General features: G+C 39.1%; 2 protein-coding genes and 2 long non-coding RNA genes across 10 annotated transcripts in view; 2 read left to right on the forward strand and 2 right to left on the reverse strand.

Annotated features, from left to right (window-relative positions):
• The window catches only part of LOC109409852 (V-type proton ATPase subunit F), a 421,144-nt gene that overhangs the window by 226,408 nt on the left and 168,526 nt on the right, over nt 1–26,210 (forward strand). The gene's annotated exons all lie outside the window — the stretch shown is intronic.
• The window catches only part of LOC109409848 (uncharacterized), a 233,093-nt gene that overhangs the window by 116,129 nt on the left and 90,754 nt on the right, over nt 1–26,210 (reverse strand). The gene's annotated exons all lie outside the window — the stretch shown is intronic.
• LOC134291798 (uncharacterized) lies at nt 15,341–16,262 on the reverse strand. The gene is made up of 2 exons (XR_009999292.1): nt 15,756–16,262; nt 15,341–15,682 (listed from the first exon to the last, which is right to left on the reverse strand). It is a non-coding gene; the product is annotated as an uncharacterized LOC134291798 (long non-coding RNA).
• On the forward strand, nt 16,392–24,726 carry LOC109410134 (uncharacterized). Its single transcript, XR_002130129.4, has 2 exons — nt 16,392–24,311; nt 24,385–24,726. It is a non-coding gene; the product is annotated as an uncharacterized LOC109410134 (long non-coding RNA).

The raw sequence follows: 26,210 nt of genomic DNA on the forward strand, positions 1-26,210 counted from the left end.
GGGTTCGTCAAATGTCCACGTGGACAACATTGACATAAGAATTAAGAAACAAAGATTTACAAACGAAACAAATTATGTTGCGTTACTGATGAGATTTTCTTCAATTACAGTTTTTTACATTTTATTTTATTATACATTGTTTTTTAGTTGGACGTGACTTCTTCAAGCAAAATACATCATTATATTGACTCATCGACTAATTGATTTTATATTATCACAACTTCTAATTACTTACTTTTTTAATAGGAATAGTCTGGAGATTAAAATGTAGACCATGCAAATGTTGGTTTTCAGTCAGGAAGTTTTCAGTGAAGTTCTGTATGGATTATCATATCAAATTTTGTAAACTATTTCAAAGTTTCAAAATACATGTGAAGATTTGCAGGTTTATCTAAAATACTTTTTTGGAGCTTCCTTCAAAATTTAATATTTTTTATAGGATATTGAAGTCTAAATCTCAGAAATATAATTTAGTTTCGACTATACTCTATGCATTTTTAAAAAGTAATAACGTCACTTATAAAATTTTCTCCCTGTATTTTTTTTTGTTAAAAAATAATAAATAATAACTTGTTTGTATTTAATATAAAGCTATAGAATCATGTTATTCATCAAGTTATTAATTATATTTAAGGCAATGTTTACGAAGAAAAAAGGAAACATTATTTAAAAAACTTTTTAAAATAGCTTTTTCCGTTTATTTTAGAAATATTAAAACAAAATATTTTCGGATGTCCACGTGGACATTGGGGGAGGGGGGTATGGGTCAATGAAAAGTCCACGCATGTCCACGGGGAGGGGGAGGGGGTCAAAAACCATGAATTTTCTGTCCACGTGGTATATGGACGGCCCCTAATAAGCTGTTTTACCTCATGCAAATCTGCCAGGAAAAAGCCTACCCACACCAAATTAGCAGTACGGTAATGGTTAATTACCGCACTGATTTGCGTTGTTTGCGTTCCGTAATAAACTATTACAGCACTGTTTTCGGTTTTGATCAACTTCTTGATGCTTTCTGGATGCAGTTTGGAAAATTTGTGACAACTGCACAGTATAGCCTGCTATGATCAGACTTTCTTAAACATGGCTTGGCTATGTACATCAGTGGCAGTTTGATGAAAAAGTTTTGTTAAAAACTATCCTCAAGCGGTAATTTATGAAATTGCAAAAAACGTTGTACGCAACTCGGTGCAGAACTTGATTTTCACAGCACTCGTAATTATCCAACTCGGCAAGCCTCGTTGGATAAATGTACGACTCGTGCTGTAAAAACCTTCACTCTGCACCTTGTTCCGGAAACTACTATTTCTGAATACTTTGTGGTTCATGAGATATTCTGGGATTTACACACGTGCTCCCCCATTTGGGAAATTTGTGCCATTAGCTAATCTTAGTGTGTAATCATCGTTAGTTGTTTGATTGGTTTACCATTCATTTCATTCATTTATTTAGCATTACATTACAATCATAATAAAACTGAATCAACAATTCTTCGCCACAACACTCGGTTCGTGGCTGCAGTCCTCCATCCTCGGCCGCGTCCCACATTTGCCAGATCGTTCTGCACCTGGTCCGCCCACCTCGCACGCTGCCCTCCAGGTCTTCTTGTACCATCCTGACCATCTTGCGAACACCAGCCTAGCAGGGTTGTTGTCCGGCATTCTCACAACATGCCCCGCCCACCGTATCCTTCCAGCTTTTGCCACCTTCCGGATGCCAGGTTCGCCGTAGAGTGCAGCAAGCTCGTGGTTCATTCTTCGCCGCCACACACCGTTCTCCTGCACATCGCCAAAGATGGTCCTAAGCATCCGCCGCTCGAACACTTCGAGTGCTTGTATGTCCTCCTCAAGCATAGTCCACACACTAAGATCAGCTCGGTATTTTTCCCATCTTTTTACTGAGTTCTCAACAGCAGATTTAACTCGGTACGCTCGGTTGTTTATTTTGCGGATATTCTGTACATGAGTTACCGAGCTCAGCTAAGAAACTGTCAAAAGTAACTGAAGCACGGTAAATATCGTTACTGATGAACGGTAAATACGATTACCGAGTGTACCGAGATAAATCTGCTGTTGAAAACTCAGTAAAAAGATGGAAAAATTACTGAATTCAGTGAAAAAAATACTGAGCTGGAACATCTGAATCTTAGTGTGCAGGTCTCGTGCCCGTAGAGAACCAACGGTCTTATCAGCGTTTTGTACATTTGGTGCGGGGTGAATCTTTTTCGACCGTAGATTCTTGTGGAGCCCATAGCAGGCCCGACTTCCACTGATGATGCGCCTTCGTATTTCGCGGCTAACGTTGTCTGCCGTTAGTAAGGACCCGAGGTAGACGAACTCCTCCACCACCTCGAAAGTGTCCCCGTCTATCGTAACACTGCTGCCTAGGCTTGTCCTGTAGTTCGTGGTTCCGCCTGCCAGCATGTACTTCGTTTTTGACGCGTTCACCGTTAGTCCGACCTTTGCTGCTTCACAAGGCGGGTGAACAGTTCTGCTACCGTTCCAAATGTTTTAGCAATAATATCCATGTCATCCGCAAAACAGACAAATTGGCCGGATTTCGGGAAAATTGTGCCTCGGCTGTTGAGCCCGGCTCGTCGCATAACACCTTCCAGTGCGATGTTGAACAGCAGGCATGATAGTCCATCACCTTGTCGTAGGGTAGAAGCATCAGTTTTGGCCAGTCGGGTGTTTTGGCCATATTGCGTCATTCAGCCTGTTGCGGTCTAAATCGGCATAAATTAATTTTTAAAAGTAGATCCTCATTATGATTACAGCTGTGAAAACCAAAAGATTTGATTAAAAAATGCAAGAAAAAAATATTTTTTCTTAAAAAATTAGCTTCCATATGTCTATTTTGGCCAGGATGCTTCACTCCCATAAGAAATACACGCGATTAGCCAAAATAGAAACCAAAGTAAGGAATATGGCCAAAACTGCGGCAGGGCTTCTGTTTTGGCCAGTGCCACTTTTAATACAAAAATCAAGTATAAGCATGATTTCTGCATTTTTCCTGCAAAATAAAGATTGAAATCTTTCATTTGACACATTAGCAGTTTTCTTAGGGTTATTGGTTGTTTTTATTAAAATTATTTCCCTTAGACTGGCCAAAACCGGTGCTCGGACCCTAGTCCCCGACGAGATTCGAACGAACTAGACAGATCGCCCGAAACCTTTACGCAGATTCTTACACCGTCCATCGACGCTTTGATCAATCTAATGAGCTTCCCGGAGAAGCCGTTCTTGATGAACCCCGATGAACAGGTGGTGCGTTGAGACCTGGTACTCGCGGCATTTTTGGAGGATTTGCCGCATGGTGAAGATTTGGTCCGTTGTCGAGCGGCCGTCAACGAAGCCGCTTGATAACTTTCCACAAACTCGTTAACTTTAGGTGAAAGACGACGGAAGATGATCTGGCATATCACTTTGTAGGCGGCATTCAGAATTTTGATCGCTCGAAAGTTCTCGCACTCCAACTTGTCACCTTTCTTGTAGATGGGGCAAATGACCCCTTCCTTCCACTCCTCCGGTAGCTGTTCGGTCTCCCAGATCCGGACTATTAGCATAGACTAATTCCAAGACCTCGATGTACCGAAGAATACCATTGAATTTTGTGTGTCCAATCGGGTACCCAACAATATTCATCAGCGTGTTGTTTTTCTCCGCGTAAAATATCGTTCGTGTAAATTATTTTTGGCGTGTTACACCGATCTGACAGCAAAGGGTCAACCAAAAATTATGTACTGAGTACGAACTAGGTACGGGGTCTTGCCCACAATCTGCGAACTTGACTGCCGAAAAAATCGTTACCATATCACTCAGGAAAATTGCCTCATACTTAATGGCAAATATCCATGTCCCAAACCACATCCAAAGTATATGCAACCAATACCCGATTACGCAGGCAAATTAGCACATGAATAGTATGTGCTCTAAAGTGTATGAGTCGCTGCTGTATGGTGCCTCATCAAAAGTATGAGTCGCACTAATGGAAAACATTTGTTTACCCCCATTGCAAAAATCCATGTCCCGGACACATAGAAGGAATGAAGATTTTTTTCCCAGTGTAGTGGTTTTGCCGTTGCGTGTACATATACGTTTCACTACACGAACACCACCTGAGCTGCTGGTAGAAAATAGTAAACAATCCCGGCAAAATCAAATGGAATATTTTCAACCAATAGATTTGCATTGATGTTAGTGACACCGCGCAACGAGAACGTAATGACGCCGTTACTATTAGCCGGTGCAGGCAGGTGGCCAACTTTTCCAGGCCCATTTGATGAGTTCAGCTCCGATACCATCTTTACCAGCTGACTTATTGTTTTTGAGCTGCTGGATAGCTTCCTTAACTTCCCTCAACGTGGGTGTTGTTGGCTCGCTGTTGCTCGCTGCTGTACTGACGTAGTCATTTCTCCCGCTGTCTTGATCCTCCATGTCTGCGCTATCCGCACCGTTCAGGTGTTCGACGTAGTGCTGCTGCCACCTTTCGATCACCTCACGTCCGTCAGTTAAGATGCTCCCGTCCTTATCCCTGCACCTTTCAGCTAGCGGCACAAAGCCTTTGCGGGATGCGTTGAGCTTCTGATAAGTAGAACTTCCGTGTTTCTTGTGAACGGCACAGCAGTTCCATTTGTTCACATTCCGCTTCTTCCAGGCGGCGCTGCCGTTGGTTTCGGTTCGTATTCTCTTGTTGATTCTTCGGTGCTTGTTTTTTTACGGCCTGCTCGCAAGGCCTAACACCAACCCCCCGGTTTACTGTCCAGAGGGACCCAGTAAGTTTGCCGAAGCAAACCCCCCGTCCCTGTCAGCATACGACCAAATTTCCCACCGGGGTTGGTTACCCGATCTTCCCTAAGGTTGCTCGTACCCCGGCCGGTGCCACGTGAAGGTAGGAATCGGAGTTGCATGGCAAGAGGCTGAAGGACCTTACAAGCAGGCTTGTAATTTGCTTCCAAAATGCACGTTTGTATTCTCTTTATCTTTGTACGATCCCACCAATATCGCTTGCGCGGTAGCGAAGCGCAAAGAGGAAACATGTGAAAAACAATGAGAATCGTCGAGCCTCAAGAATCAGCACAAAGAGAAACAATTTTGTGACTCATTTTTTATGCTCCCGGAAAGTTGTTCGACCATAACACTGGCGCTTTTCGCTGTATAATCACGCTGCTCGCATGGCATGAGTTTGCACAAAGTGCATCAATTTTGAGCAAACGCACTTTTTTTGTGAAAACAAATCCGCTAGAAGGCGCTCTAGCTTTGGATGCGGGAGCGTGGTGCAGATGTTTTGTTCTCTTGTTTCGCTCTGAGGATTTAATCTCTGCTTACAAGAGGTCTGAATCACATTGCCAGCTTTCACCAACCAAGAATGGTTTACCATGTCCTCTCAAGTTGCAAGGTGATCAGTCACTTTTTCACGGTGATGATTCGCGGTACTGAATGTGATATTACTGAATATTACTGAATTAATTACATTAGGGACTAGACTTTACAAATACTGGCGTGAGTGAGAAATGGACAAATTGAGGTGCAATTTGCGAAACAGTTACTCGTCCTCTCGGTAAGACTCGAACTCACGACGCTTCGAGTCTCACCGAGAGGACGAGTAACTTTTTCGCAAATTTCACCTCAATTTGTCTATTTCTCACTCACGCCAGTATTTGTTAAGTCTAGCATTTGGAATTAAGTAAAACTTCCATTCGGCTGGTTAAGCCGCAAAATTCGATAATTAATTAATCTGATTATATATAAGGGGGTTTATTGTACAGGGAATGTTTCATAAATTGTACGTATAAACCAAACATGCTTATTGTTTTATACTAAAGAAATGATTTCAGCAATGTTCCTGCATATTGGGGTGAAATGCAACTAAGTATTTTTTTTTTATTTCAGCATGGGTAAGCGACAGCAAATAACTGGAGAAGCGAAATTGCTGTTCGCTGAGTATTTTTCTGCCAAATATGGTGTAGGCTGGTTGAACAGATACTACGGGAATGAAGCTGATGCGTATGTTCTTTTGCAAATGCAAGAGAACAAACAAAATGAGTTAAAGATATTTTCTCTGATGAAGCAGTTTAAGCAAGCTCGTTTTAGTGAGATGAAATTCTGCAGTAACTTAAAAACGCTGTTGAATGCGTCTTCTTTAAGTTCTTCGTTACATTTTGGTGAAGAACGTGGTTCAAAATGGAATCTTGCCGTAATGGATTTCAAGTCACTTATGGGAAGTAACTGGCTCACATCACCTACAGTTGAAGTTGGAATCGAAATTGTTACCAAAAGCTTTGAAAATCTGAACAGTGTTGCTCTAATGATCCATGAATCAGATATTATATTTAATCGCAATTTGACGTTTTTGGATGATTCACTGTTGTACAAAATTTCAATAAGTGATGTAATAATTGCTCCTTTGTATGCAAGCCACCATTATTCTGTTGCAGTCATTGATAAAATCAACAGGAAATTTTACTACATGGATTCAAAAGATAAAATTTCAGACCATGACCTTGCTAATGAGAAGAAACATTTGGTGGATTCGTTTTACAGTTTTGTTGCAAGCAATTCAGCTTTAAATTTTGATTGCGATCTACAAATAGATCCTCTAAATAGCCAAAAGCAACACGACTACGTTAATTGTGGAGTTTTCACCATAGCTAATGTTCGTTTAGTGTTGAACAAAATTTCTCAAAAACGAGCATTCAATACAATATCACCTCATTTTGAGCGCTTTCTATTTCAAAAGTATGTTATAGACAACATGATTCAAATGTGTAACATTTGTCAAACATACTTCAAATCAAATGTCACAAATGTTTCATCGAAAAATGATTATGTTTGCCATTTTTGTAAATTTGAGAATGACAATAATGCATCGCAGAATAACGCACTCAAAAAGAAAGGGAATGTAACACAGATGCAAACAACCAATGTCGACGTCGCGTACAACACAAGTGCAACACAAGTCATACAAAATACGAATGAGATCTCCATAATCGATCCCAATATCAGTAGTAATAGTATTACACATTATGGCAGGCCATATTCCGCTGAATTATCAAAGAACAACAATAACATGGAGGATCAGATTGATTGTCTGCCGCAAGCAGGCATTTTTAAAACTGATTCAGATGAAAAAGAAATTAATAAAATTGAAGAGTCTAAAAAAAATAAACTGATCTTGTTCACGAGTAAAAATGACAGTGATTGCAAAAAAGATAGGAATTGTTTGTTATTGAACGAAACCGATATTCAGTGTACAAATGACATTAAAACTTTCAAAATGACGACAAATCTCACCAAACTCAAAAAAAGTGCTAATTCAATTGGTAATAAATTAAGTAGAACACGTTCTACAGACATATGTTGTATCGCTGATCGTGACATAACAGAGCCGCTTGCCATTAACTTGACTGATTCTAAAACACTTTCGCAAAATGAAGTGTCAGAAAAACAAGAAATAAGCGAAAAAGAAAACAAGATGCATGCAAGAAATATCCAGCTGGACTTCAATCCGTTGGTAAACGAAAGTGTAACTTTCTCCAACGTCGATTTAGAAGTTTTTACGCAAGAAGCTGAATATACCAAAACGGAACAGTCAGACATAAACCTTACAGATACTAAAACACTCTCTCAAACTGAAGTAGTAAAAACGCCAGTAATGCACGACAATGTAAATAAAAAGCATGCAATAAATATTATAGATTTCGGTCCGTTGGTGAACGAAACCTTAAGTTTCTCCAACGTTGACTTAGAAGTTTTTACGCAAGAAGCAAAACTTGAAGAGAGAAAGCTTGCCTTGGATAGTGAATTTGACCAAAATGATAAAGATAAAATGCACGATAAAAGCCCCTTGAATAAATTTTGTCATAGAGATAATCGAAAAATGAAGCACTGTCTCAAAGATTTTTGGGATTCTGGCGACCGTATCATTTGGAAAAAAGACGTTTTGGACAAAATTATTGATAAAACTAGTAACAAACTAATAAGGTACAAAGCTGGACATACTGAACGAATGAAATTCGGAAGCCTAGAGGAACAAAAACAATACACTACTTTTCACGACTTGGTAAGGCATCCAAACGGCTCTTGTCAAGTTTACATAAAAGATATAAGAGATTTCGTCCCTACAAAGAAAAAAATGCGCACAGTTAGTATATTCGGTCGATGCATGTTTATTACATGCAAACGATTCATTTTCAGGGCTAAATTTGAACAAGCAAGCGATAAAGACATAATTGTTGAAGTGTTGCACGATATGGATGAAGTAGCTCATTTTGAAAAGTTAGTGTCACAAGTACGCGGAAAACAAAGAATCGTTGTGCAAGAGAATCTTTTAAAAACGACTCCTCGAGCGTACATTAGACAAGAAGTAGATGTACTGCATTCTAACCGTAACGATTTTGAACAAGACAAAAATTTGAGGAACGTAATATCTGATAGTGCGTGTCGGCAAATTGCTTCCGAAGGAAGACAAAAACTTAGAAAAGATAAAAATGTTTTTCAATCATTGATGAGCATGACAAACGAGCCAAACTCGTCTGTTATACGTGTGCACTATAATAGTTGTAATATAATTTTAACAACAGTTGACCAAATGAAAATACTTAACAGTATATCGAAACGTTGTGGACCGATTGATGCACACTTCGATGCAACCGGTGCTATGTGGAAATCAATAACAGGAAAAGACATATTGTTGTACAGTTTAATAGCGCCAATATTCATTTGTAGTTCAGACAGAACACGGCAAATTTTCCCTATTGCTAACTTTTTCACTGAAAGAAACTATGCATCGAACATCGGAGTCAACTTAAATGAAATCATTGGATTTTTCCATGACAATATCAAGAAAGATATGTCATCAATGATTCGAACAATTACAATTGATTTTTCAATGGCAGAAATGAGTGCTTTAATAAGAGAATTCAATTCAATGACTATTATTGAATATCTTGTAAAGTGTGAACAGTGGTATGTAGATGTTCAAAAAGGAAAACACATAAACAAAGTAATAATCAAATTATGTAGTTCTCATATTACAAAATGTATGTATAAATATATCGACAAATATATGCCAGGAAGCAATAAAACTGTGTTCAAAATTGTTGTTGCATCATTTATGAATACCAAATCAGTCGATATCATATATAAAATATTCTCGCTGTTAGTAGAATTTTTGATCGGTGAAAACCAAAACAAAAAGTATGATGCATATAGAAAATTAAAACTCCTGGTAGATTTTGGAAAAGATCATTTGTTTAGTGATTATGAAGCAGTTGAAAACGAATTTTCCAGCAATATCCAAAAATATAATTTGAACATGAATGATGAAGAATATAAAACTATTTATGAATCAAGCCCTTATTATAGGCGTGCCTCTGAGGTGTGTTCTAACGTAAGAACTGGCATGACCATGACAGAAGAACAAGAAAGGCTCTGCACCTTTATCGAAAATTTTTCTAAAAAGTACATAACATACTTACCTCTGTGGACTCCATTGCTTACATTCAAAGATTTTCCAGACAAAGTTATGGAAACTAAACTGCAATTGAACAGGTCAAATAATGGAGCAATAGAAGAATACCACAAGGACATTAAATCGGAAATATACAAATGTACAGAAATAGGAGACAAGAATCTAGTGAGAGTTGATGATTATATTATTCATGTCCATGACAAACTCATAGATAGTTTCATTAAAAAATATGAATTACAAATTCCTCGCTCTAGAAATTCTAAAGTTAACAAAACTTTAACAGGAAAGTCGGAAATCGAATACAAAGCACATACATCAACGCCCAAATCTGTAAAAATTACTACTGCAAGGCAAGACTGTTTAAATATATGCGATACGCCTTCGTGCAAGTCTGTAAATGTGTCTCTGCCGCAAGAGCTGAGTAATTCAAAATCTTTACTATCCCCTACAGTCTCAGATTCCATGCGTATTTCTCAAATTCCCAGGATCAAAGAGACATTTAGAAAACGTAAAAGTAGGAAAAGAATAACATTTTTTGAAAAGAATCTCAAATCTTTAGATACTTCACGCACCAGCGAACATTTTGAAACACCTAGTAAAAAAATCAAGTTGAGTGAAGTGTGTGAGCAGTTGTCAAGAAATAGCGACGATGAAAATTCAACAAATAAAACCAACGACTCATCTTTGAAAAGTTATAAAAAAAGAACAAAAACATTAACAAATAATTTGGAAATACCGCGTAAGAAATTTAAACTAAACACTATTTATGAAGACGATGAGCTGCTCCTGAGCGAACATGAGTGTAACAATATTCCAGCGGAAAACAAAACTTCACCCGATAACGCTACAATAGAAATTGGATCTACCACGGAAAGCATTTATGACTCTATCAATTTAGATTCTACGCTTCATGGATTAGATTCGAGGTTCAATTCAAATTTGGAGCGAGGTTTTGATGAGTTCCTGCCCAATGGGCTTATCAAAGACTTGAGTTATTATTTAGAAACTAGAACAATTTGTTGCGATGAAATTAAAATCGCCTGTAATCAAACTACCTTGCAGTATGGAGATTTAAAAACACTGTTTGCTATAGAATGGGGAGCAAAACTCAATAACTTTTTAGTTGATTTCTACACCAACATGGTGATACAATTACACAAACCTGGTGCAAGTAGTTCACTTTGTAATATAAGTCCAGCATTGTTTGGATTATCATCGAAAGGCAAGAATTTGAAAAAGGAATACTCAAAAATGTGCAGTTCTAATATGTTCATAATGCCAATACTACATGCCAATCATTTCACTGTTGCAATTATCGACAAAAGCACAAAACAATTCTTCTATTATGATTCCATGACAAGCAATAAGGCGCCATCAAATTATATGTACACAAAATTGATAAATACGCTGCATAATCAAAATATGTATCTTAACCAAGAAGAGTTCATCAAAGTATCTAACTTTTTACGAAATTTGACGCCAATTGAAACAAAATGTATGCAACAAACTGATAGCACAAGTTGTGGTGTTTATACGTTAATTAATGTAAAAAATCATGTATTGCAGCTTCCAATTATTCAGCATAAATTTGACACGAAAGCAGCAAGAACTGAAATACTTAATGACATCATAGTAAATTCAAACAGCGTAGAAGATATGTGTGCCTTCTGCGGAATATTAGAATGCAACGAAAATAGTTTAAACGAATCTGATGAAACGTATCAAACATGGTTGCAATGTGATAAATGCCGAAGATGGTGGCACGAACAATGTGCGAAGAAAAGTAATATTTTAGAATATATTCCATTTGTTTGTATTTTTTGCAGTAATATCAAATACAATTTCATTAACATGAACAGGAAATAAAAAAAACAACGAGCTAATATAAATTCAATTTTTGCATGATAAAATCAGCTCTCTTCCGAATACAATATGGTTTACTGGAATATCAAAATATAATTGTAATAAATATTCACAAACTGGGCAACAATGAGTAGCATTGGCAGCTATGATACCCCTGTTTTTAACAGATAATACCCAAATTAAATTGGGGGGGACCCAGAGCCAGTTTTTTTTTTGTCAGCAGGTTTATAAATAGAAACTGTTGACCTTTCGAAGAACTCACACCGATCCGCTGTTTTTTTTTTCAATAGTGAAAAAGGCCAAAACAAGATAGATAGATATTTCCTAAACCTTAAAATAAATCATTTGTCGTTTAGCATAAAGCATTTTGAGGAATGTTTGCATTTTGTGAATTTTAAGGAATTTTATGTTAATCATCAATGTTTTGATAAATTTACCGATAAAAGATTTTTTCGACCCCGATCCCACAATTTTTTTTTTATCTGGAACGACTCAATCACTAAAATACGAAATGGGATTTCACGAAACTTAACCTCACTTTAGGAGGCCAATTAGCGTTTGTTCTATATTTTATAAAGGCATTTTAAAATCTTCTCCTGTGTTATAGGGATAGGGATTTTTCAAAACATCATCGCTTTTGATCTTCTTCTTGATGCAACATCAAATCACTGTAGTGTCCGCACTACTATTATTATGAATATTGTATTATGTTTCCAGTTCAAAACCGAATTAGCGACATTTTTTCTTTGACTTCCGCTGCTTTTACCTTGCGTTAAACACAATGTCGGAAGTGGGGCGTGTAGAGATATATACTAGGAGTATTCGTTTCAGTGTGGCAATACAGAATCCAACTATATTGGGCTGTCAAACAGAACAACAACAACACGCGGGAGGCAATTAGGTGCAGGAATTAGGAACGAACGGCGGTGATGTGCGGCGAACAGTTTAGGACGCGCGTAATCGACGGAACTGGATTGCTCGGCTCCCAACGGACGACTCTACAATTTGGCACAGCCGGTAGGTATCTTTTTCAATGCGATTCTGATTTTTGCTGGTGGGAGGAAGAGGAAAATTAGTGGTGAATGGGGAAAAAAACTACCAAAACAAGTGAAGTAACCATTGTTTATTCCGCGGGGCAAGAGAGGAAGGAAAGTCCGGTTTCATCCGTAGTGCCGCAAAAAGGGGCGAGTCCGAATTTGTACCGGAGCGCCCAAATGAGTGAATTCCGAAATTTTGGAGGCTTACACACTAAAGAAGAAAGCGAGTTCGGGAAGTTGCGAAACGGTAGCAGTGAACATTAGGCAAGTACAGAAATTCCGAAGTGCCGTGAGGAAGCGAGTCCGGACGTGTTCCGAAGCGCTAGTGAAAAGAAGCGAGTCCGGTTGTATACCGAAGCGCCAGTATAAAAAGATGCGAGTCCGGTTTCGTACCGTAGCGCCAGGAAGAAGAAGAAGCGAGTCCGGTTTCGTACCGAAGCGCCAGGAAGAAAAAGATGCGAGTCCGGTTTCGTACCGAAGCGCCAGAATAAAAAGATGCGAGTCCGGTTTCGTACCGAAGCGCCAGAATAAAAAGATGCGAGTCCGGTTTCGTATCGAAGCGCCAGGAAGAAAACGAAGCGAGTCCGGTTTTATACCGAAGCGCCAGAATACAAAGATGCGAGTCCGGTTCCGTACCGAAGCGCCAGGAAGAAGAAAAAGCAAGTCCGGTTCCGTACCGAAGCGCCAGGAAGAAGAAGAAGCGAGTCCGGTTTTATACCGAAGCGCCAGGAAGAAGAAGAAGCGAGTCCGGTTTCGTACCGAAGCGCCAGAATAAAAAGATGCGAGTCCGGTTTCGTACCGAAGCGCCAGGAAGAAAACGAAGCGAGTCCGGTTTTATACCGAAGCGCCAGAATAAAAAGATGCGAGTCCGGTTCCGTACCGAAGCGCCAGGAAGAAGAAAAAGCTTGTCCGGTTCCGTACCGAAGCGCCAGGAAGAAGAAGAAGCGAGTCCGGTTTCGTACCGAAGCGCCAGGAGGAAAACGAAACTCGATTCCGGAAGAATTCGATTCGGGTTGTGAAAGACGAGTCCGTTTTATTCCAAAGCACTTTGCTAATTGTGAATCTGAATAATACTAGATGGGAGAATTGGGTTTTTAAATTAAGAAAAATGTATTGATTTTTTGATTTTATACGAAAGAGCACCTTTTTCTGGGCCACCATGATTTTTTTCAGATTTTTAGAACTTCATTTTGGCACCTAAAATTGATTTCGAAGAGAATTTTCGAAATCACCTTTTGACAGCTGGCCAACTGCTTGACAGCTCCGCCCAGTACAAAACGCGACGAGGGGTGATTCGACAAATCGCTCTCATACAAACTTCAAACTGATTTTTAAATAGGTTCCCGGGCACAGAAATTCATGAAAATTTGGATTTCGACTCAGTTTTGCATGCAGATTCTGAATATGGAATTATCTCAACACCGCTAAAGAAGCCAATTGAATGAGTCTGTAATCCGCTAAGTGCATACAACGCAGACTTGAAGACATACCAGTAAGAGACCAAATGAGTACAGTTTCTTTGAGATAGATATGTAGGTTGGAATTCTTGAGAAATAGTGTTTGGAGAAATAATACTTGACAGTGACCTCAAAGTAGGGTCTATTTGGAGAAACAAGAGAAGCCAAATATTGTACAGTGGAGGAATAGTTGAATTTTTCGAAAAGGTTTGAGTCTGTGACGTATCGTCGCAAAAGATTGATGATATTTTAAAGCTGAATCTGTATTCATTAACACGTATGACCCGGGTAGAAAATGTCCCGGACCCGGAAAGAGGATTCTGTACATTTTGAGACCCTGACTTTTCCTTTTATCAGAGTGTCAAACTATGAAACGAGTATCCGGTGAGTTTGGAATGGGCTAAGGAGGCATTATACAAAACGACAGCATTGTTGATGATGATATTGATATTAACGTGTTTGGACGCTACTTCCTGTCAGATTTCCATCATAAAATCGGCTTCTAAAATGGACTATTACATGCGCATGAATTAGGCGGCATCAATTGCGTATACTTCAAAGGGTCAGTACATGAGCTAGAAGGAAGCATGTCTGATATTGATTTATAGAAGGACGTTTTACTGAACAATAATGGCAATTGGGTAGAGGTGAAGTAGAAGCAGAAAGGCTCATATTCGTGGTTCCTGAAGTAAACACTAATGATCAATGACTTATTAGATGAGCAGAGCACCACTACGGTTTTGTTGCACTTAGTTTGCTAAAAAAAATGTAATTAGTGTACAAATTAACACGTTTTGTTCATAGCCCATTTTGAAGGCTCAAGCGGGTCACTTACACTGTTGTAGAGATTTTGTGCAAACCTTTTCCGATTGGCTGAGCGGTAATCATTTTTTAAAGATGGGTTTCTGATGGCTAATGATAGACTTCGAAATACGATGCTTAGAGTGAGAATCTAATTTATAACAAGCACGGGTCTCTAGTTAACCTCAAAGGTTGTACACTACCATTATGATAATTGTGGACAAGAGACAACGTAGATTTTATCCTTACAGAGAATTCCCGCATAATCACGAACTGTAAATGCAGCGTTTCTCATACTGTTGATGAATATTAACTATTGTAATTAAACCATTTCTCAGACTACCCGAGATAACAGTAAGATAACCATTCCATGTACAGATTTGCCAGTTTGACAAATAGTAATCCACCGAATAACAGTATGTGGAATAGGCGGTTAAGATAGGTTACCATAAAAATTCGCTCATTTTCTCGAACAAATTTTTCGCAAAACAGTATAGCATATTGTCAATATACTATCCAGTTTTTCCCACAGTTCATAACATAGCAAATGGTTAGGGAACAGTTTAACCATTCATTTGAAAGAAAAACGTATAATGTATGTATAACTAGTGCCTTATAGTTCTCAATAGTAGGATAACTGTATGTGGAATAGTGCTCATATAGTATGTACTGTTAATTTGTATTAACAGTAAATAAAGAACAAATTGAAGATTAATCAATAAAACAAATATATTTATTAATTACAATCTCATATACCTATAAAAAACGTGTCCTTCTGCTTCTCCAACTCCGTCGTCGGTCGTGCAGACCGGTGTCAGACGACTTCACTGTCCAGTGTCCACCCGTAGAAACACCAACATCTTTCTGCTGCTAAATTTCTCACTTTAAGTGGACGATGCACATCTTGCCTTGTCGCTGAGCCGTCCGGATGGTGCGCGGTATAGACGGCAGGCATTCTAGATGAAAGGGGAGTTGGTCACCGGAGTGATGCCGTGTAGGCTCCCAATGAGGACGGCTATAAACGTCTCCTGGTGGGAACCGCTTCGGTTCCGTCTACGAAGAGAATGATTTATTGTTAGTTTTTACTTGGGTGAACGTATTTTATTCCATTGAATGAAATACTTACCGCTACCATCACGTGAACTTCTGCTCATGCTCCAATGCAACAATTATTTGCGGCAGATATTTACAAACTTACAAAAATTGCAATTTTCACATTTTTCTACTCTTATTTTTTCCCTTTGTTTTGAAAGTTTACAGCCGTCAGCCAGTTTTCATTGATTCACAAATACTTATGCGTGCAACTGTTTGTCATATTGTTCAACATTAGTAACTAACCATTTTTACGCATGTGTGTCAGTGTGTTGCACAGAAGGAGCACAAACAGTTTGACATAATGTGATTTAATATTGCCACCATTATTTGTGAGTTTCCATCATCATAACATTCAACAATATCTGCACAGTGTAATATAATGTCACCAATTGGTATGGATTGCATAGACTGTGATTTATAGTTGAACGCGTTGAACCTCATAATCTTCAACATAAAAGCAACTGTTTGTTATACATTAACAACAACAGATACATTAAATTTACTGTTTGGAGATTAAGACAAACTGTATTTCTCTATGCGGGTTGTTAATCATTTTTCTAGATTGGAGTGATGCCACTGAAACATTGAAAAGTCTAAACGAGGGTCAGTTCCTCACCCATATTGAAGATGTTCTCAAAGTAAAGGATCTCTGAACGTCGTAGTCGGAGTCTTTCGTTGTGATGTGTATTCTCATTCTTGCCGAGTTTCACAAAAACGAGTTCTACGTTTAATGTACATTAAACACAGATTGGTGAAGTCTTAGATGAAACATAAAATCGTGAGAATGATTAGAAGAACGTGAAACATATGGATTTACAAACCGTTGCATGTTAATATGATAGAATGAAGAAGTGTGTTACTGAAATTGAAAAACGTAATACGAGAAGTGGGGCGACTGCTTTGATCAAACGTTGTGAATTAACAATTGCATCATGCTTTCCATACCTTTTGCTGTTTGAGGTGTATTTTTTGTTTAAAAGTTGTTACTTAACATTATAATGAAGGAATAAGTTTCAGTGGTTAGTGTAAAAGGTCGCCAATACTTTTGCAATGCTGTTTAATGCTAGTTCGAAAACTGCTTTAGTTCTTTAATGGGCAGTTTTCTGGGTATCTATAACAGTAGCTGATTGATTAGAACAATTATCAGTGTCATTCATATATAATTTCATACGTACTGATATCGGAAATGTAGACAACAATAATTTGGATAATAATTTGCGCTTATATTGTGATATGTATGTACACCCATTTAAACACGGCCCAAATTAATTATTGTTACAGTTGAATCTCGCACACGACTTCACAGAGGCTAACGTACACTCGCCTAATTCGAAGTGTCGCAACTCGATATCGGATATCGGATTAATACATATTGTAGGTCTTAGTTATTAACTGATGGACAATACAAACAATTGATTGAAATTTACTTCGCAACTGCAACTGTGCATGCGATTAAAATCGCAACTCCTATTAGGTACTGCAGTGATAATACATCATTTTGTGAACTCCAGGTGAAGAACAGCAACAAATGTATTACGGACTTTGTGGCCGAGCGGTTAGCACACGGGAAATCCTCCACTAGTTCAGTGGGTATTTTGTGATCCGTTGTTTAATGTTAGTGTTCATTCAGTCTGTGGAGCCTCTGATTTAATAAGATGTAGTTTTTTTTATGGAAAATTGTTATGAAACTTTTGAGGAATGATAATAGGAAGGTTACACGCTTTCAAATTTGAGAGAGGAGATATTACAAGCAATCTGGAAATTCATAGAAAAGGAAATACTTTGGTTGAGAGTAGAAACATTTTTATAGTGAATGTATTCGATTATATTTCTGAAATTTGTGCGGCGGCATTTAGTCGTTTACAAGGTCGTTTAGGTATTATCTGCTCGATTAATCCTTAGCTGATTTCCACATTTATTGTGGAAGACATGAACATCAAATGAAGTTGATGTACTGGCGACCATCCATGACGATTTTGTACATTTGCTGATGCAGGAAGATTTTTCTCTGAACTTTTTTTTTTTCGAGTAGGGAAGGAATGTAGAGATATATACTAGGAGTATTCGTTTCAGTGTGGCAATACAGAATCCAACTATATTGGGCTGTCAAACAGAACAACAACAACACGCGGGAGGCAATTAGGTGCAGGAATTAGGAACGAACGGCGGTGATGTGCGGCGAACAGTTTAGGACGCGCGTAATCGACGGAACTGGATTGCTCGGCTCCCAACGGACGACTCTACAGGGCGCTGTCAGTGTTTGGACGAAAAAGTGATCAGTGAACCACTCGGCAGTTTTTCTTCCCTTCTGTTGGTTCTGTTTCAATTACCAAGCGGTGTATGTTCTCTCGTCGAGTCGCATGGTTCACGAAGGAACACAAAGAGGATACTCCGATATAAACAAGCTGCGGCGATGAGCGGGCATCGCTAAGTGTAACACTTACCGATGATCGCTCATCGTTGGCTTGGGGCAACTGTGAATAATCGTTATTTTCATCAGTATTTAATGCGTTTTCGCTTTAAAAACGTGAAATACTATTTAATTTAACTGTATTCATGACGTTGCAGGTTGTGTAGTCACAATAAAAAAAGAATTATGGCAATAACATATTCTAACCGAATGCATCGCTTTCATTAGCGTCATCGAGCATCTTCTCTCTTGATTGCGCTCTCGTATCGAACCGGGCAAGAGAATGATCAGCATTTCGGGGAGCGTTCCCGAGCATGTTGGTTCATGAAATGTTACATTCGCGAATGTATCACTTGCTGAGCATGGACCATTCAGTGGTTCGTGATAAAAATCCACACACTGGGCGCTGTATAGCGCACAAGGTGTACAATACAGCGCCCCACTTCCGACATTGTGTTTAACGCAAGGCAAAAGCAGCGGAAGTCAAAGAAAAAATGTCGCTAATTCGGTTTTGAACTGGAAACATAATATGCATAAATCTTAGAGTGCTTGCTGTCACCTACTCGTAGCGGATACATATGTAAATAAAGAAGTCAGTTCTATTCAGACCAACGTCGAGTGTAAGAGTGAAAGAGAAGAAGATAATTTTATGCAGTTCCCTATATACGGATAGCCATTGCTGTGTGCACGATTGAGGCGAGGGTATCCAAAATTTACGCTTCATGCTCTTTTTTGGTTTGTATTGAAAGTGTTTCCCAATGCGTTGTGCATTGCGGAATATATTTGTTTGTGGAATGGATGCCGCGCCTAAAGAAAATAGGCTCAACCATAATTGAACACACCATAATTTGATACACCAGGCGAAGTATTGAGTCAACGACCAACTGTAAGTAAATATTTTGTTGATAATAATTACGAGTGAAGTCACGTTACTTTAAGGTATTTGCGTTTGTTTTATTAATAGAGGTTTATGTTGAGTTGCGTTTGATTTATTTTTTGAGAAGTGGTGTGTGAAGGGGGTACAAAATGTAGCACACTATTGCAACAGTAGTTCACATTTCTAATTTTATACCAGGTACCAGGTTCACTACTTGAGTGCATTGGAGACAGAAATCTGAATGGATGCAGTGAAATGGGTCGAGCACCGGATTCACTGCTTATGAAAAAGATAATGATTCTAGATTAGTTGATTAAAACAAGTGAAATGGGTTGTATACCTGATTCATTATAATTAGGTGCATTGTATGAGATGAAAACAAATGCGTTGAAATGAGTCGAGTACTGGATTCACTGGTAGTTAAAAAAACAATTGTTGAGAGGAGTTTATTACTGGGATATATTTTGAAATAGACGAAGTGTATAAGAGACTCAAATATAAAATGATTCAGTGAAATGGGTCGAGTACCGGATTCACTGATGATTCTAGGTTATTTGGTAGTGGAGCTGATATGTACTTCTAGATTGGTTGATTGAACGAAGTGAAATGGGTTGCATACCGGATTCACTTACGTTAAAACGGTATAATGCGCCCCACCGGGGCAAAACGCCTTCCTTCATTTTCTTGCGATTCAAGCGCTTTTCGCATGCGTGATCGATTAGAAATCTTAAATATTGAAGGAAAGCAATAAAAATATCAAAAAGTCTGAAATCGAGGCTTTTGGCGTAATATTTTACCTCTTGTAAGCTGGCTTCATTGTAAACGAAGCAAGTTCTGTTCGCTTGTGTTATTTTGCAACTTGTATGCAGTTAAACACTCGTTAAAAGACCCTCAGAGGAAAAGCATGTGGTAGTATTATCCCCTGGTACACTTTTATCACGGGGCTTGACGTTTTAATTTGATGGGGCGTATTGTCCCGTTTGTTTTGAAAAGGCAAATTCTGGAACGTTTTCGAAAAACGTTTCAAAGCTTCCATAGTCGCCCCTCCAGAGGCAAAGTTCCCATGCAACACTTCACTGACTTTAGGAACAACGATTTGCAGTGGACAATAGATGGAATAAGGCGCCAGTTTGAGATACACTCAGAAATAAAAGTATACACTGCATTACTATTATTTATGCATTTTGTATCGGCATCTCTCTCACTCTCTTTCTGTTTTCATGCTATCTGGTGCTTCGCCTGGGTTGACGAAACACTTCTCTTCAACCCAGGCTAAACGGCAGATAGCATGAAAACAGAAAGAGAGTGAGAGAGATGCGGATACAAAATGCATAAATAATAGTAATTCCGTGTATACTTTTATTTCTGAGTGTATATTGCCATTTCTGCTTAAGGGGGGCATATTATACCTGTTTACCCTATTAGGCGCATTATTTCCATATGGTATTGGTTCTCTTATTAAGCATGTGGCATTTTCATCCTACGAAAAACAAAGGATTGAAGCGCTGTTTGTTTTGTTTCTTATTTTTGTTTTTTTTTGTTAGAAGTGAGCAACCGGTTCCGGTACACAACGGGTTCAGATATGGTCTGAAACTATTTTCCTGCTTATCGTTCATCTTGTTACCGAAACAGCCGCTGTTTGATGTGTCGCATGCCTGGGTTTGGTTCTTTTTTTTAATTGGCTACTTCCAGCGGGACACCTGGAACCGGTTCGGGAGCACAACCGGTTCAGATATGGTCTGAAACTATTTTACTGCTTATCGTTCATCTGGTTATCGATACAGCCGCTATTTGGTGTGTCGCATGCATGGGTTTGGTTCACTTTTTTAGTTGGCCACTTCCGGCGGGACACCTGGAACTGGTTCTGAAACACCATCGGTTCAGATATAGTCTGAAACTACTTTCCTGCTTACCGTTCATCAGGTTATCGCAAAAGCCACAGTTCGATGTGTCGCATGCCTGGGTTTGGTTCTTTTTTTAATTGGCTACTTCCAGCGGGACACCTGGAACCGGTTCCGGAACACAACCGGTTCAGATATGGTTTGAAACTATTTTACTGCTTACCGTTCATCTGATTATCGATACAGCCGCTATTTGGTGTGTTGCATGCATGGGTTTGGTTCACTTTTTTAGTTGGCCACTTCCGGCGGGACACCTGGAACCGGTTCTGAAACACTACTGGTTCAGATATAGTCTGAAACTACTTTCCTGCTTACCGTTCATCAGGTTATCGCAAAAGCCACAGTTCGATGTGTCGCATGCCTGGGTTTGGTTCTTTTTTTAATTGGCTACTTCCAGCGGGACACCTGGAACCGGTTCCGGAACACAACCGGTTCAGATATGGTTTGAAACTATTTTACTGCTTACCGTTCATCTGATTATCGATACAGCCGCTATTTGGTGTGTTGCATGCATGGGTTTGGTTCACTTTTTTAGTTGGCCACTTCCGGCGGGACACCTGGAACCGGTTCTGAAACACTACTGGTTCAGATATAGTCTGAAACTACTTTCCTGCTTACCGTTCATCAGGTTATCGCAAAAGCCGCAATTCGATGTGTCGCATGCCTGGGTTTGTTTTTTTAATTAGCTACTTCCAGTGGGACACCTGGAACCGGTTCCGGAACACAATTGGTTCAGATATGGTCTGAAACTATTTTCCTGCTTACCGTTCATCTGGTTATCGATACAGCTGCTATATGGTGTGTCGCATGCCTGGGTTTGGTTCACTTTTTAATTGGCCACTCCCAGCGGGACACCTGGAACCGGTTCCGGAACACAACCGGTTCAGATATGGTTTGAAACTATTCTCCTGCTTACCGTTCATCATGTTATCGAAAAAGCCGCTGTTTGATGTGTCGCATGCCTGGGTTTGGTTCTTTTTTTAATTGGCTACTTCCAGCGGGACACCTGGAACCGGTTCCGGAACACAACCGGTTCAGATATGGTTTGAAACTATTTTACTGCTTACCGTTCATCTGGTTATCGATACAGCCGCTATTTGGTGTGTCGCATGCATGGGTTTGGTTCACTTTTTTAGTTGGCCACTTCCGGCGGGACACCTGGAACCGGTTCTGGAACACTACGGATTCAAATATAGTCTGAAACTACTTTCCTGCTCACCATTCAGATGGTTATCGAAAATGCCGCTATTTGACGCATGCATGGGTTATGTTCACTTTTATATTTGGCCACTTCCGACGGGACACCCGGAACCGGTTCCGGAACACTACCGGTTCAGTTATAGTCTGAGACTATTTTTCTACTTCCCGTTCATCAGATAATCGAAAATGCAGTGGTTTGATGGGTCGCATGCATGGGTTTGTTGCATTTTTATATCTGGCCCCTTCCTGGGGTACCGGTTCGGAACACCTAAATGGCCATAACTCCGGAACGGCTGGACCGATCTGAACCATTTTCAATAGGAAACAATGGGGCAATATACCGCGTCGAATGAACCATCGGTCGTTGAAATCGGTTCATATTTACTATCTAAAAACCCTAATTAATCCACCTAGCGGTGATGGTGCCTTTCTCGTGCTTTAAAATATCCTTTCAACAAAACTCAAGCGACGTGTTGATGACATTGACATAAATACAAAATGAAAACTGCTTGCTAAATCTACCTAATATGGATACATTTTATATTAGCATAACATCCAATATTCAGAAAAAATAAGACAACGATCCAAAATTCAAACCAAACAAGTGTTATGAAGCCGCAAAATTTCGAAACGTCATTTAAGATTTTCCGGTCATCATTTTTTGACTCCGGATATCTACGCCAACTAAACTAAGCGCCATCTTGAATATTAGGACACCATCTTGGATGTTCTGGTATACATTTTTGGACTCTGCACCTAAAATGACATAAAATACAGTCGGAACCCGCTCGTTGAGCCACAACCTCCACCCAACCAACGAATTCGATTCGCTAGTTGGGTGAAGTGACAGCAGCACAAGGGGCGTGCTCATTGTTTAATTGTACATATTCTTTCTTTTTTTAAGAAATCTCTCTGATAACATGTCAAACCACCACAATCGGGCAAGACAAAGTTTGCCGGGACAGCTAGTATGAAATATAAATTCTTTTCGATTATCAGTAAAGTTTAAGAAACCAAAAACTCATTAGCTCGCCCCTCGGAATTACAGATTGGTTGTCATTTTCAGTTTGACATTGAATTATGACATCCAGGTACTTTTTAGTTGGCTGACAGCTCAACTAACGAGGCCCCAACTAAAAAGTCACCCAACTATTAAGCTCCCAACCAGCGGGTCATGACTGTAGTCACCGTATTGAAGTTTGGCATGCCGTCTATGATTTTCTGGTTACCTGTTTTGGACGAAGACCGGCATTCTTCCCCACTTAAACTATAGTCATATTGCAGACCTTGTGAAACAGCGCACAGCTTGGGTTTTCTGATTACAAATTCGCAACACAAGCAATCAAACTACTGTCCGAAACAAAAATGTCAAACGAATGCACTTCACGACGATTCTGGACTTGTTTTCCGTAAGAATAAGTCTACTCTTCTTGGTGGTTAAACATAAAGTCATTTATTTCTGTTTCATTACAAACGTTGAAGGTTCTTAAGCTAATTCATTAAGCTAATGGTTTTGGTGGGAGAAGTTTAGATACAATTATTTACCGATCGTCCAATCACAGGAAAGTAGAAATGACAAAACATCTACCAATATGTGCGCGCGAACACGGCACTGGTATGTTCTAGATGTGCGCCGATGGCTTAAGCCAAAGATAGGGAGAAAGAGAACAGAATTGCAAAGCGCACTACCCGCATAGAGAAATACAGTTTGTCTTAATCTCCAAACAGTAAATTTAATGTATCTGTTGTTGTTAATGTATAACAAACAGTTGCTTTTATGTTGAAGATTATGAGGTTCAACGCGTTCAACTATAAATCACAGTCTATGCAATCCATACCAATTGGTGACATTATATTACACTGTGCAGATATTGTTGAATGTTATGATGATGGAAACTCACAAATAATGGTGGCAATATTAAATCACATTATGTCAAACTGTTTGTGCTCCTTCTGTGCAACACACTGACACACATGCGTAAAAATGGTTAGTTACTAATGTTGAACAATATGACAAACAGTTGCACGCATAAGTATTTGTGAATCAATGAAAACTGGCTGACGGCTGTAAACTTTCAAAACAAAGGGAAAAAATAAGAGTAGAAAAATGTGAAAATTGCAATTTTTGTAAGTTTGTAAATATCTGCCGCAAATAATTGTTGCATTGGAGCATGAGCAGAAGTTCACGTGATGGTAGCGGTAAGTATTTCATTCAATGGAATAAAATACGTTCACCCAAGTAAAAACTAACAATAAATCATTCTCTTCGTAGACGGAACCGAAGCGGTTCCCACCAGGAGACGTTTATAGCCGTCCTCATTGGGAGCCTACACGGCATCACTCCGGTGACCAACTCCCCTTTCATCTAGAATGCCTGCCGTCTATACCGCGCACCATCCGGACGGCTCAGCGACAAGGCAAGATGTGCATCGTCCACTTAAAGTGAGAAATTTAGCAGCAGAAAGATGTTGGTGTTTCTACGGGTGGACACTGGACAGTGAAGTCGTCTGACACCGGTCTGCACGACCGACGACGGAGTTGGAGAAGCAGAAGGACACGTTTTTTATAGGTATATGAGATTGTAATTAATAAATATATTTGTTTTATTGATTAATCTTCAATTTGTTCTTTATTTACTGTTAATACAAATTAACAGTACATACTATATGAGCACTATTCCACATACAGTTATCCTACTATTGAGAACTATAAGGCACTAGTTATACATACATTATACGTTTTTCTTTCAAATGAATGGTTAAACTGTTCCCTAACCATTTGCTATGTTATGAACTGTGGGAAAAACTGGATAGTATATTGACAATATGCTATACTGTTTTGCGAAAAATTTGTTCGAGAAAATGAGCGAATTTTTATGGTAACCTATCTTAACCGCCTATTCCACATACTGTTATTCGGTGGATTACTATTTGTCAAACTGGCAAATCTGTACATGGAATGGTTATCTTACTGTTATCTCGGGTAGTCTGAGAAATGGTTTAATTACAATAGTTAATATTCATCAACAGTATGAGAAACGCTGCATTTACAGTTCGTGATTATGCGGGTAGGAGTTCTATGAAATTTGACGCCATGAGACCGTTTCTAGAATGGTGCAACATGGTATCGATTATTGAGTCGACACTTCAATGCATGGGAATCACAAGTGTTCTATGTGGGTTGCAACACTTGTGTGGTATATAAATGTTTTAGCAATTAGCTGTGAAATGGCATTATCCGTAGAGGATATTGCCTTAACCTTTCAGGACGCGCGCTTTCAAGCAACCGAAACTGCACCGCGCACGCGTTGTATACAACGAGCGAGGTTTTTTAGTGGTGTTGTACTTTTTACAACAGCGCGCGTGCTGAAGGGTTAAGTGGAAATATGCATATGTTCATCCAACTTATGCATGGGAACGTTTACAGAATGGTCAACTCATGTTTCAAATGGAAAGCAGTTTCTTTGTAAATGTTGAAACTGATAATTTATGGTTTTTGGGAAAATATGTTTGAAATGTTCATTTTGTTAATTTATGATCTATATATATATAAAAATGAGTTTTAAGTTCCTTTGAGGCAACAAAACTCAAGAACGGATGGACCGATCAGCATAAGTCTTGCATGGTTCGATTCGTATTCGTGGTGGCTGTGTTTATATGTATAAAAAGTTACGAAAATCAACTAGAAAAGTAAGAAAATTGATAAATTACTGATTTTTCATGAACTGGGAAGAAAATCGACACGATCTAAAATGAAACCAATCTAGAGTGCGGTGCTATTTTGAGCTCAACAGTTGTCAAACCTCCACAAGACGGCAAGACAAAGTTTGCCGGGACAGCTAGTATTTTATAAAACTGGTTACAGTACACGATAGCGGCTTCGGAAGACGGTTCGGCTTTTGTTATTCCTGTCTTCTTCCATAATAAGAGCTATGTTGCCCATCTGTGTGTCGTATTCAATGCAACATGCAAGAATAAACTAATATTAACATTCATAATCGGAATTGACTGAAAATCTATGCGTAAAGCTAGAATTAGACCAATGTCATCGTGTCAGATGACATTAATTTGACCCCTTCTTATGTTTACTGATCTTCGT

This window comes from Aedes albopictus, chromosome 3 (genome assembly GCF_035046485.1).
Source record: "Aedes albopictus strain Foshan chromosome 3, AalbF5, whole genome shotgun sequence".
Classification (NCBI taxonomy): domain Eukaryota; kingdom Metazoa; phylum Arthropoda; class Insecta; order Diptera; family Culicidae; genus Aedes; species Aedes albopictus.